The sequence below is a fragment of the Rana temporaria genome, chromosome 9 (genome assembly GCF_905171775.1).
Source record: "Rana temporaria chromosome 9, aRanTem1.1, whole genome shotgun sequence".
Lineage (NCBI taxonomy): Eukaryota > Metazoa > Chordata > Amphibia > Anura > Ranidae > Rana > Rana temporaria.
Window position 1 is genome coordinate 48,543,354 of NC_053497.1, and position 13,083 is coordinate 48,556,436.

Sequence of the window (13,083 nt, forward strand, 5' to 3'; positions counted from 1 at the left end):
GGGTGTGGTCACCTTAGCAGTGGGAGGGGCTTAATGTTAAGTGCTCTGTGTATCGAGTGCAATGTGGAAAGGTGCGTTACGTACTGAGCACAGGGTTTAGGGGTGCACTACTTACAGAGCGCAGGGTTTAGGGGTGCACTACTTACAGAGCGCAGGGTTTAGGGGTGCACTACTTACAGAGCGCAGGGTTTAGGGGTGCACTACTTACAGAGCGCAGGGTTTAGGGGTGCACTACTTACAGAGCGCAGGGTTTAGGGGTGCACTACTTACAGATAGCAGGGTTTAGTGGGGCACTATGTACTGAGCAGTGGCGTCACTAGGGTTGATGTCACCTGGTGTGGAAAAAATTGGTGTCACCCCCCTGTCCACCAACTATAGTCCCCCCTCAGTACAGACCCCCATCCCTCAGTATAGATCCCCCTCACTGATTTGGTGGATGGTGACAGGATGTATGGTGATTTGGTGGATGGTGATTTGGTGGACGGTGACAGGATGTATGGTGATTTGGTGGACGGTGATTTGGTGGATGGTGACAGGATGTATGGTGATTTGGTGGATGGTGATTCGGTGGACGTTGATTTGGTGGACACTGGTGACAGGATGTATGGTGATTTGGTGGACGGTGATTTGGCGGATGGTGACAGTATGTATGGTGATTTGGTGGATGGTGACAGTATGTATGGTGATTTGGTGGACGGTGACAGGATGTATGGTGATGTGGTGGGTGGTGACAGGATGTATGGTGATGTGGTGGATGGTGACAGGATGTATGGTGATTTGGTGGATGGTGACAGTATGTATGGTGATTTGGTGGACGGTGACAGGATGTATGGTGATGTGGTGGATGGTGATTTGGTGGATGGTGACAGTATGTATGGTGATTTGGTGGACGGTGACAGGATGTATGGTGATTTGGTGGATGGTGACAGGATGTATGGTGATTTGGTGGATGGTGACAGGATGTATGGTGATGTGGTGGATGGTGACAGGATGTATGGTGATGTGGTGGATGGTGACGGGATGTATGGTGATTTGGTGGATGGTGATTTGGTGGATGGTGACAGGATGTATGGTGATGTGGTGGATGGTGACGGATGTATGGTGACAGGATGTATGGTGATGTGGTGGATGGTGACAGGATGTACGGTGATTTGGTGGATGGTGATTTGGTGGATGGTGATTTGGAGGACGGTGACGGGATGTATGGTGATTTGGTGGATGGTGATTTGGTGGATGGTGATTTGGAGGACGGTGACAGCATGTATGGTGATTTGGTGGACGGTGACGGGATGTATGGTGATTTGGTGGATGGTGACGGGATGTATGGTGATTTGGTGGATGGTGATTTGGTGGATGGTGATTTGGTGGATGGTGACAGGATGTATGGTGATTTGGTGGATGGTGATTTGGAGGACGGTGACGGGATGTATGGTGATTTGGTGGATGGTGATTTGGAGGACGGTGACAGGATGTATGGTGATTTGGTGGATGGTGACGGGATGTATGGTGATTTGGTGGATGGTGATTTGGTGGATGGTGATTTGGTGGATGGTGACAGGATGTATGGTGATTTGGTGGATGGTGATTTGGTGGATGGTGACGGGATGTATGGTGATTTGGTGGACGGTGATTTGGAGGACGGTGACGGGATGTATGGTGATTTGGTGGACGGTGACAGGATGCATGGTGATTTGGTGGACGGTGACAGGATGTACAGTGATTTTGTGGACGGTGATTTGGTGGATGGTGACAGGATGTATGGTGATTTGGTGGATAGTGATTCGGTGGACGGTGATTTGGTGGACACTGGTGACAGGATGTATGGTGATTTGGTGGACGGTGATTTGGAGGATGGTGACGGGATGTATGGTGATTTGGCGGATGGTGACAGTATGTATGGTGATTTGGTGGATGGTGACAGTATGTATGGTGATTTGGTGGACGGTGACAGGATGTATGGTGATTTGGTGGATGGTGACAGGATGTATGGTGATTTGGTGGATGGTGACAGGATGTATGGTGATGTGGTGGATGGTGACGGGATGTATGGTGATTTGGTGGATGGTGACAGGATGTATGGTGATTTGGTGGATGGTGACAGGATGTATGGTGATTTGGTGGATGGTGATTTGGTGGATGGTGATTTGGAGGACGGTGACGGGATGTATGGTGATTTGGTGGATGGTGATTTGGTGGATGGTGATTTGGAGGACGGTGACGGGATGTATGGTGATTTGGTGGATGGTGATTTGGTGGATGGTGATTTGGTGGATGGTGATTTGGTGGATGGTGATTTGGAGGACGGTGACAGGATGTATGGTGATTTGGTGGACGGTGATTTGGAGGACGGTGACGGGATGTATGGTGATTTGGTGGACGGTGATTTGGTGGATGGTGACGGGATGTATGGTGATTTGGTGGAAGGTGACACTGGTGACAGGATGTATGGTGATTTGGTGGATGGTGACGGGATGTATGGTGATTTGGTGGAAGGTGACACTGGTGACAGGATGTATGGTGATTTGGTGGATGGTGACGGGATGTATGGTGATTTGGTGGATGGTGATTTGGAGGACGGTGACGGGATGTATGGTGATTTGGTGGATGGTGATTTGGAGGACGGTGACGGGATGTATGGTGATTTGGTGGATGGTGATTTGGTGGATGGTGATTTGGAGGACGGTGACAGGATGTATGGTGATTTGGTGGACGGTGATTTGGAGGACGGTGACGGGATGTATGGTGATTTGGTGGACGGTGATTTGGTGGATGGTGACGGGATGTATGGTGATTTGGTGGACGGTGATTTGGTGGACGGTGATTTGGTGGACGGTGGCAGGATGTATGGTGATTTGGTGGACGGTGATTTGGTGGATGGTGATTTGGTGGACGGTGATTTGGTGGACGGTGGCAGGATGTATGGTGATTTGGTGTACAGTGATTTGGTGTACGGTGATTTGGTGTACGGTGCTTTGGTGTACGGTGATTTGGAGGACGGTGACGGGATGTATGGTGATTTGGTGGAGGGTGACAGGATGTATGGTGATTTAGTGTATGGTGATTTGGTGGACAGTGATTTGGTGGACACTGGTGATGTGCACACTACATCCTGGATGACAGGTCCCCCTCCCTCCCATGTGCAGTTTCCTGGTAATATCCTGCAGATGATTACTGTACTGCATAGTGGGGTGTGGTTGGTAACAGTATATCTACCAGGAAGAACACTTATTCTTATCTACTCTCTGCATCATCATCGCTGCAGCACACACCCAGCGCCTGCAGGGGTATCCCCGCTGTACACTATACGCTACTATACATGCAGTAAAAATGTGATTGTGTCTGCTGCTCCGGGGCCATGTTGTTGAAGTCTTATAGTTTGGCCTCAATACATTTTACCCTCCACAATAATGGCTGCTCGCTGAAGAATTTGGCGACTTTTTTTCGTAAACATTAGCCTCTAGCGGTCTCGCTGCTATAGCTAAATAGGCGTTCCTACGTGCCTTGGGCTGGGACAGAAATGTAAATTCATGAGTTTGATTGGTGGAGAGGGGGGGCTGGGGGAGTGGTCGGCGCTGACAGCCCAGAGGCTGTACCCGTATGAGTCAGTCGACTCGTCCCGCAGCCACCGCCTTGTCCGGAGAGAAGAAGGAGGAGGGAGAGGAACGGATTCCCGGAACCGAAGAGCGCATCCCCGGGGTAAGTGCAGCTTCCAGCCTGCTGAGCCTGGCCTCCGAGTATGGGGGGATTCTCTGATTGGCGGGGCAGTGTGACAGTGATCAGACAGAGTGGGGGTGGGGACTGTTGTATTATATATGATAGGATTGGTCTGAGATCGCCCAGTGTATGGCCTGTACTGGCTGTGTGATCATGGATCCCCATACACTGCAGATCTGTCCAATCCCTGCAAAGTGATCATTACAGATGGAAGAGCCAATCCTCATCATCTCCCCATCTACAGTGAGACAGATCCCCCATCTGGTTGTATGAGAATATCGTATTGTGTGGAGGGCGTGCTCAGTGTCCGGGGGCCACACATACGGGGTGTCTGGATCTTGCCTCACAGGGGATGGAGAACAATGTAAAATGGAAGAAACTTTCCAATCCGATCATCTCTGGGAATCTGGAGCTCAGCTGCCATGTAAAGCTAACCATACACCGTGTGTGATTGTATGATCTCCTATAGATACACCCCGACTATAGAGGACAGACCTGCACAATCCCGACATTCATAACCGATCGGACATGTCCCCTCTCGCTGCATCTAAAGGAGATTTGTACAATCGGATTGGATGGTGTATGGTCACTTTAAAGTGGTTCTAAAGTCTTTTTTACCTTCTTAAAAGTGTCTTTAAAGCCTCAAGGTCCCTCACCTTTATGCATCCTATTCATTAAGGTAAAAAAAACTGCTGTGCTACATGTGTCCATTTAAACACGGAGCCGCGACCTGGCCCTGCCCCCTCTTTCCCCTGATTGGCTAACTGACTTTGACAGCAGTGGGAGCTGCTGTGTCTCGGCCAATCAGGAGGGAGAGTCTCGGACGGCCCAGGGACTCGCAAACATAGGTGGGACCTAGGTAAATATTGAGGGGGCCAGGGAGTGCTGCTGCACACAGAAGGTTTTTTATCTTGATGGATAGAATGCATTAAGATAAAAAACTTTCTGACTTTACTACCACTTTACCGCATTCCATGCATTAAAGCGGGAGTTCACCCATTTATTAAATTGTTGCCCTTGTCCCCTTAGCTTCCTGCTCGTTTTGTCTAGGGCAATCGGCTATTTGTATTAAAATATGATCCGTACTTACCGTTTTCGAGATGCATCTTCTTCCGTCGCTTCCGGGTATGGGTCTTCGGGAGCGGGCGTTCCTTCTTGATTGACAGTCTTCCGAGAGGCTTCCGACGGTCGCATCCATCGCGTCACTCGTAGCCGAAAGAAGCCGAACGTCGGTGCGGCTCTATACTGCGCCTGCGCACCGACGTTCGGCTTCTTTCGGAAAATCGTGACGCGATGGATGCGACCGTCGGAAGCCTCTCGGAAGACTGTCAATCAAAATAGGAACGCCCATTCCCGCAGCCCATACCCGGAAGCGGCGGAGAAGATGCATCTCGTAAAGGGTAAGTACGGATCATATTTTAAAACAATTAGCCGATTCCCCTAGACAAAACGAGCATTAATCTAAGGGGAAAAAGTGTTCTCTGAGGGTGAACCCCCGCTTTAAGGTCATAAAACTCGTATTGTCGGCCCCCTCAGCCCTCCTTATGCTCACCTGATCTTGATTCAGCGCTGTGCATGAGAGCAGCAGCTGTCTATTCACCGGCTCAGAGGCAGCAGTGAGCGCCATTGGCTTCTAATGCTGTCAATCAAATTCAGGGGCAGGGCCATACTGTGTGTGTGTGTCAATGGACACACAGAGCACAGCTCGTCATTCAGCCCACGTGTACTGGATGTTCCCCAATTCTCCATCTGAGAGGCAGTGACTTCGCCTTGGCTTACTCATTTGCACCTTTATGGGCAACATACACATGCTATGAATTCAGTCTACCCTACTCACTGATATAACTCTATTCAAGACTAGGAGTTCGAAAAGTGATTATGCAGCGTTCCCTCTTTATGTGATCAAACCCTTAAATGTCTTGAGTGAACTTATAAATAAACACAAATCTTCAAAAATAGATATATGCATGTGTGCTCCCATGTAGGCTGTGTGCATCCATAGACACACAGTGTTTACTTCCCACCCCAGCTTCCTCCTCACATAGGTTTGACTAGCAGGAGCCTATGGCTTCCACTGACCTCAGTGTCTCCTGTGAGATCAGGAGATGAAGAGAGTGGTGCTGGAGCCAGGACAGTACTGGGAAGCAACTAAGTGTTTAGGGATGGGGCAGGTAGATTAGGTAGTGGGGTGTTCTAAGTGCTTGTAAAACCTTCCATATACCCAGTGAAGTGATCCACAGGGATGAAACCAATCTCCCTACATAAGTTCTACCTGTTTTTCTGCAGTCTTCTCCTCTCTACATCCATTCAAAGTCCATAATATATAAGGCTTGTCTGAGAGTTCAGAAAAAAGTGGGCGGAGAGCTGAAGTTGCACTCTGCAGAGATAAGCGAGGGACCCCAGAAGATGTGGATCGGGGCCACTGTGTGCAAAATGAGCCACACAGTGGAGGTCAGTATAACAATTTTTTTATTTTTTTTTAAACAAACCTAACGTTAGTGTCCCTTTTAAGAAACAAGTGTCAGAAAAAGAATTCGACTTTTAGCCTAGGTTCACACTGCTGCGAATTCAAAATCGCGGTAAAATGCGCGATTTTACCGCGATTTTGCGGCTGCGATTTTGCCGCGATTTCGCCCGCAATTTAATGTAAATCGCGGCCCGAAATCGCAAAAAGTAGTACAGGAACTACTTTTTGAAATCGCAGATGCGGCGTCGCACTGATTAGGACAGTGCCATTGCCGACAGTTGCCGCCGATTTGAGATGCGATTTGACATGTCAAATCGCATCTCAAATTGTTCCAAATCGTACCCAGTGTGAACCAGGGCTAAGTGCCAGTTGACACTACCGCGACTTGGTATCTGACTTGTGTGGCCCCAAGTCGCATGACATGAGAAATTCCATTGAAGTGAATGAGAGCCGTCTTAATGTACACTGCTGAACTTCAAGGCAACTTGTACCCATTGATTTCAATGGAAGTCGCCTCCAAAGTCGGATCCCTGTCTTAACTGAAGCAACTTTACAGGAAAATAAAATAGTTTACTTTAGGGTTGTCCCGATACCACTTTTTTAAGACCGAGTACAGGTACCGATACTTTTTTTCAAGTATTCGCTTACCCGATTACCGATACTTTTTTTTTTTTTTTTTTTTATGTCATGTGACAGTGGCACATATGTCAGTATTTTATTTGTTTTACAATTTTTTGTTATGTTTTTTTTCCGATGCTTTTTTCTTTTTTTTAGGGGGGGGGGGGAGTAGATGGTGTCAGTGTGTTTTTTTTATTTTTTACAATTCATTTATTTTATATACATTTTTTTTTTTTTTTTTTTTTTTTAGCACTGTGGGGGGCTTGGGTGAGATGTCAGGCCCCTGACATCTCACCTTTGAGACAGAAAAAGGGACAGAAGCTCCTCTCCATTCATAAACTGAAGCATCGTAATCACAGGTTACAATGTTTCAGTTACCGTATATTAATGGACAGAGTCAGTGATCACTGATTCTGTTCATTTAGAACAGGTAGGAGCCAGATTTAGTGGCTCCTACCTCCGCTCTCCATCCTGACGAAGACAGAGAGAGTGGAGGAGGACATGGAGGGGAAACAGAGCGCAGGAGGGGGGACACGCAGCATGGAGGGGGACGCAGAGCGCCGATGGCAGCATCACGGAAGGGGACACGGAGCATGGAGGACACGGAGCATGGATGAGGACAGCAGGAAAACGGAGGGGAACGCAGAGCGCCGACAGCAGTATCACCGAAGGGGACACAGAACGGAGGACACAGGCATCGGGACACAGAGCATGGATGAGGACAGCAGGATCACGGAGGGGGACGCGGCGCCCGGAGGGGGAGAGCAGCATACACCCGCCCTCTCCGCTCGCAAACTCTGCCTGCCCTCTCTGCTCAAAACCTCCGCCCGCTGACCAAGTATCGGGTCAGGCATCGGGAGCATTTGTGCGAGTACAAGTACTCGCACAAATGCTCTGTATTGATACCGATACTAGTATCGGTATCAGGACAACCCTAGTTTACTTGGCAAACCCCTTCCTCCCACAGAGCTGATTATTCTGTGATTGGCCACAGCCAAGGCAACTTTAAGTCGCGTTGTAAGTCGTGCTGAAATCGCCTTGCAAAGTCGTGCTGTATTTCGGGTTGCCCTGTGTGAACCGGCACTTAGTGGTTAAACTTCCTGCATTTACACACAGAAGTTTGATCTAAGAAGGAAGTTATGCTGGCCATACATGGGTCGAATTTCGAAATATTTTTTTTTTCAAAAATCTTATCTAAGAATTTTTGTTCGTATTTCGCACCATTAGTGGGCTACAGCAACAGCCAATCCTTCTTCTTTTATTGTGCGGCCATCAAATTTTAATAATCCAACATGTTGGTTATTTTTTGAAAAACAAACGATTTTCGAATCAATGATGGGAGAATCGTGCAAAAAATGTAATCGAAAAAGAACTGCGCATGTGAAAGAAAAGAAGGTACCCGGAAAGAAAAGAAGGTTCCCGGACACGAATATCCTTTTCTGTAGGTTGAAATTAAAGGTTTGAAAGTGAAATTAAAGGTTTGGTCGGTCGAATTTCAAAATCGATGGTGGCACCATCGGATCACAAAACACACAATTTTTTTTTCAAAAGTTCTTTCGAAATCCGACCCGTGTATGGCCAGCATTAGACCCCTTTCACACTGAGGAGTTTTTCAGGCGGTACAGCGCTAAAAATAGCGCTGCTATACCGCCTGAAAAACTCCTGCCCAGCAACCTCCATGTGAAAGCCCGAGGGCTTTCACACTGAGGCAATGCGCTGGCGGGAGAGAAAAAAACCTCCTGTCGGCAGCATCTTTGGAGCGGTGAGAGGAGCGGCATGTATACCGCTCCTTCACCGCTCCTTCCCTTGTAAAACAATGGGAAACCGCGTCAATACGCCTCTGCAGAGGCGCATTGCGGGCGGTATTAACCCTTTATCGGCCGCTAGCGGGGGTTAATACTGCACCGCTAGCGACCAAATCCGGCGCTATTCCGCCACCGCGGCTCTTGCCCCAGTGTGAAGGGGGCCTTAGTTACAATGTTTCCTAATAAAAACTTGGCAGACTGCCCAGATTTTTTCTTTTGACAGCTGAGGGAGCAGATAAGCCTCTCCACTTGTTATATGAAAGAATCTGCAAACTCTGCATTGGAGATCTCAGGGGGGGGGTTGAATCGAGATCACAATTTTTTTAACATTTAATTATGCAGCTCTACACTATAGTAGGGTTGATAATCTATTAGTCATAATCTATTAGTTGGCAGATTTTATTGTTTCGAATAATCAATCAGTTAATAACCTTAAAGTGTGGTGTATAATTTAGTTAATATGTAAAGTAAAAAAAAAAAAAGGCAATTTATTCTTAAATATCTCTATGAAGTGGTAAATATAAATAACGCAACTGAGAGAGCAGTAGTGTACTTGTATTTAGCGTGTCACTTGCCACGTCACCTGCCACACATTGTGGATTGTCCGCAATGCAAGCAATTACAGTTTATTTTTTTTATCATTTGCCATCAGACTCTGAGATCACTTTATTTATTTTTTATCTAAAAAAGTTAGAATGTTTTGCAAATTTTCAAACAGAACTGTAATACATTGTATGCTGGCCATACAACAATGTCTTCTTTTTTTTTTTTTTTTTTTAAACCACAGTGATGGGAAAATTTAGAAATTAGAAAACTTCTTGGTGAAAGGAATTTTCAGACGGTGTAAGTGGTTTTCGTTCAGAAATTACATTAATTTTAAAACTGAATGTTAAAAGCAAGTGAATTGAATTGAATTCAAACAACATGCCTTCATTCAGCGAATGTACAAAGATTTTTCGTTTTAATATTGATATAGTATTAACAGTAACGATTATTTGCTCCCTTTTTTATTTATTTTTTTTATTTTTTACCCGTTTAATGCTACTGGCCTATTGATTAGATTATGAAATTGATTGATTAGTTGTCGATGAATCGATTCGTTGTTTCGACCCTACACTAAAGAGCAGGGATCCTCAAACTACGGCTGTTGTAGAACTACACATCCCATGAGGCATTGTAACACACTGACATTCACAGACATGACAAGGCATGATGGGAATTGTAGTTCCTGAACAACTGGAGGGCCGTAGTTTGAAGACCTATGGAACAGAGGGCTATGCTTTGTTCATATTTCATGTCTGAGATTTACAACCACTTTAATGCAGAGAATGCATGAACACAAGAGGAGTACTTCAATGTGCAGAGATCTGACATTGCTGATTGGTTACTTTGGGTTTTATGCAAATAGGACATGAACTTGCATTCCAGTAAATAAGCCTTGAAAGAGCTGCCTCGGGATATCTGCCGCACACACACCCAGACTAGTATAACCGCTCCAACCAGGAGCTGGAAATGACTGATCACCATATAGACGTCAGTGGCTTTCACTCCCAGCATCTTCCTTAGAAATTGGCAAGAAGACCCAGTGATCGGAATGGTGTTCACCTGAAACGCGTTGCTTGTTTTTTTTAAGACAATATCGGTTTTCGATCTGGTGCTCCTTTCTGTATTTCTGTGGTTTGCACCCCAGTTTAAAACTGGCAGCAATCCCAATGAAACCAACAATCACTGTAATTGGCCAATAGGAGGTGGAAGGATCAGAGTCTGGATCTTCCCCCGAGAAGCGAAATAAATATAGAGTGGCTCATGTTTTACATGCTGTAGTAAAAACTATTACCATATATACTCGCGTATAAGCCGACCCGAATATAAGCCGAGGCACCTAATTTTACCACAAAAAAATGGGAAAACCTATTTGGCTCGAGTATAAGCCTAGGGTGTCCATCTGCATGCCTCACTGTGTCCATGACTAGACTGACGTTTAACATGGGAGTGGTGTCCGGCTTTGAAAATCGGTGCTCCCCAGCCGTAGGTTCCCCAGACAAAAATCTTTGCACACTTGTAGATGAGAAAAGGGGCTACATGTGTGCCAAGTTCCGGGTCCAGGGATCCTACGACCGGCCGGTTCCGGGTCCCCAAAATCACCTGAGAAATTACCATTTAACATGGGAGTCTATGGAATGGGCACTGGCTTTGAAAAATTGGTGCTCCCCGGCCGTAGGTCCGACGCAAAAAGATGACTCGAGTATAAGCAGAGGGAGGCATTTTCAGCGCTGAAAAACTTGGCTTATACTCCAGTATATACAGTATCTCCCTTTTGGGTAAAATATTTTTTATATATAAAAATATAATATAATTCTCTTTCTGTTTTTTTTTGTCAGACAGCGCATCCATCATTGCACTTATGTTTTTTTTTTGGGGGGGGGGGGGGGGGGCGTTGTGGTACAATGGTTACGGACAGAATGTTGTCACCTACACAGGAAGTGAGGAAATATTTTCTAAATGGAGCCATAGATGACAATAAAAGCATAACTGAGCTCTAACTCCTCCTGCACTTTGCATTACCTATATACACTCACCGGCCACCTTATTAGGTACACCTTGCTAGTAGTAGCGGGTTGGACCCCCTTTTGGCCTTTTAGAACTGCCTAAGGCTCCATGCACACGGGGCTTAAAAAAACCAAAAAAAAAAACTGTTTTCTCGGGAGTAAAAAACGTGTGTGTGTGTGTGTGTGTATAATAAATAAATAAATATGAATGAATGAAAAACTTATATAGCGCGGCACATGCGAACTGAATCGCCTCTGGGCGCTGGTTGTTCGTGTCTCAAGACATCAGAAGAGCAGAGTTTTGATCTGCTTTCTGAAAGTCAGGTGGTTTTGCTCCAACCGAATGCTGGTTGGTAAAGCGTAAAGCGTTCCATAGTCTAGGACCCTGGAAAGCAAACCTTCTTTCTCCTTTGGACTTGTATTTGGTTTTTGGAACCTTGACCAGATTTTGGTCGGTGGATCGCAGAACGCGGTTGGAATTGTGAGGTTTGATCTTGTCGCATAGATATCGCGGAGCCTTCCCATGGATGCACTTATGTGTCAGGCAGAGTGCTTTGAATGCAATTCTGTCTTTCACTGGCAACCAGTGAAGGGTTCTCAGCGAAGGTGAGATTGATTCCCATGATTTTTTCCCAGTCACAAGTCTTGCGGCCGTATTCTGTACGACTTGTAGACGAGCGATTTGGTACTTAGGGAGCCCGAGGTAAAGGGCATTTGCATAGTCCAGTCTGGAATTCACAATTGTTCCCACCACGACTGCTACGTCTTCTTTGGGGATAAATGGAATAAGTCTGCGTAGTAGGCGCATCAAATGGTGCGATCCGCTGACTACTGACCCTATTTGTGCGTCCATTGTCATGAAGGTGTCAAAAGTGACTCCTAGACTTTTGACTTTGGAGCTAGGGGTGATGATTTGGCCCAGAATGGGCGGTGGTATCCAGTTTGTTGCCAGTTGACTCTTCCGACTGGCGTGAAACATAAAAAGTTCTGTTTTAGAGCTATTGAGTTTAAGATAACTCTTAGTCATCCAGTTTTCTATTGAAGAGAGACATTTCTCTAATCTGGGATGATGATCCTTTTTGTGGCAGATGTGAAAATACAATTGCATATCGTCTGCATAAGAGTGATAGAGTAGTTCTTGGCTACTGATAATATCAAAGAGAGGGCGAAGATAGATGTTGAACAGCACCGGTGACAGGGGGGATCCTTGGGGGACTCCACATGGCACCGTGCGCTTTTCCGACGTGAAAGATCCCAGTTTCACTGTTTGTGATCGGTTTCCAAGAAAAGAGGAAAACCATGGTAAAGCACCTTCTGCGACTCTGGCTACTTCTGCTAGTCGTGTATATATATATATATATATATATATATATATATATATATATATATATATATATTATATATATATATTATATATATATATATATATATATATATATATATTATATATATATATTATATATATATATATATATATATATATATATATATATATATATATATATATATATATATATATATATATATATATATATATATATATATATATATATATATATATATATATATATATATATATATATATATATATATATATGCAATTTTTTGTACAAAGTTTAGACAACTGGTGGTTTTATTTTATTTTTTTCTGCCTGCAAGCTCCAATCAGAAATGTAAACTAGAATTTTTTATTTATTTATTTTTTCCCTGCCTCTAAACATTTAACTCAAAATATGCCTCTTAACGTCCTAATGTGCATGGACACCTAGGATAACATTGAGCTGCTTCTACAGGCAGAACACAACTCCCGTAGAAGCAACGTTTTTTTTTTTTTTTTTTAAGCCAGTGTGCATGGAGCCTTGGAGCCGGTTCACACAGGGGCGACTCATCAGGCGACTTGGTCGCTCGGCAAGTTGTGCTGCCCCAGTGT

The 13,083-nt window shown here is 45.2% G+C and overlaps 1 protein-coding gene across 1 annotated transcript in view; it reads left to right on the forward strand.

Moving 5' to 3' along the window:
* Window positions 1–3,589: 3,589 nt before the first annotated feature.
* CAPNS1 (calpain small subunit 1) overlaps window positions 3,590–13,083 on the forward strand; it is a 40,333-nt gene continuing 30,839 nt past the window's right edge. Inside the window, exon 1 of the mRNA XM_040323382.1 lies at window positions 3,590–3,696. The gene's annotated coding sequence lies outside the window, so the exon portion shown is untranslated. The remainder of the gene's footprint in view (window positions 3,697–13,083) is intronic.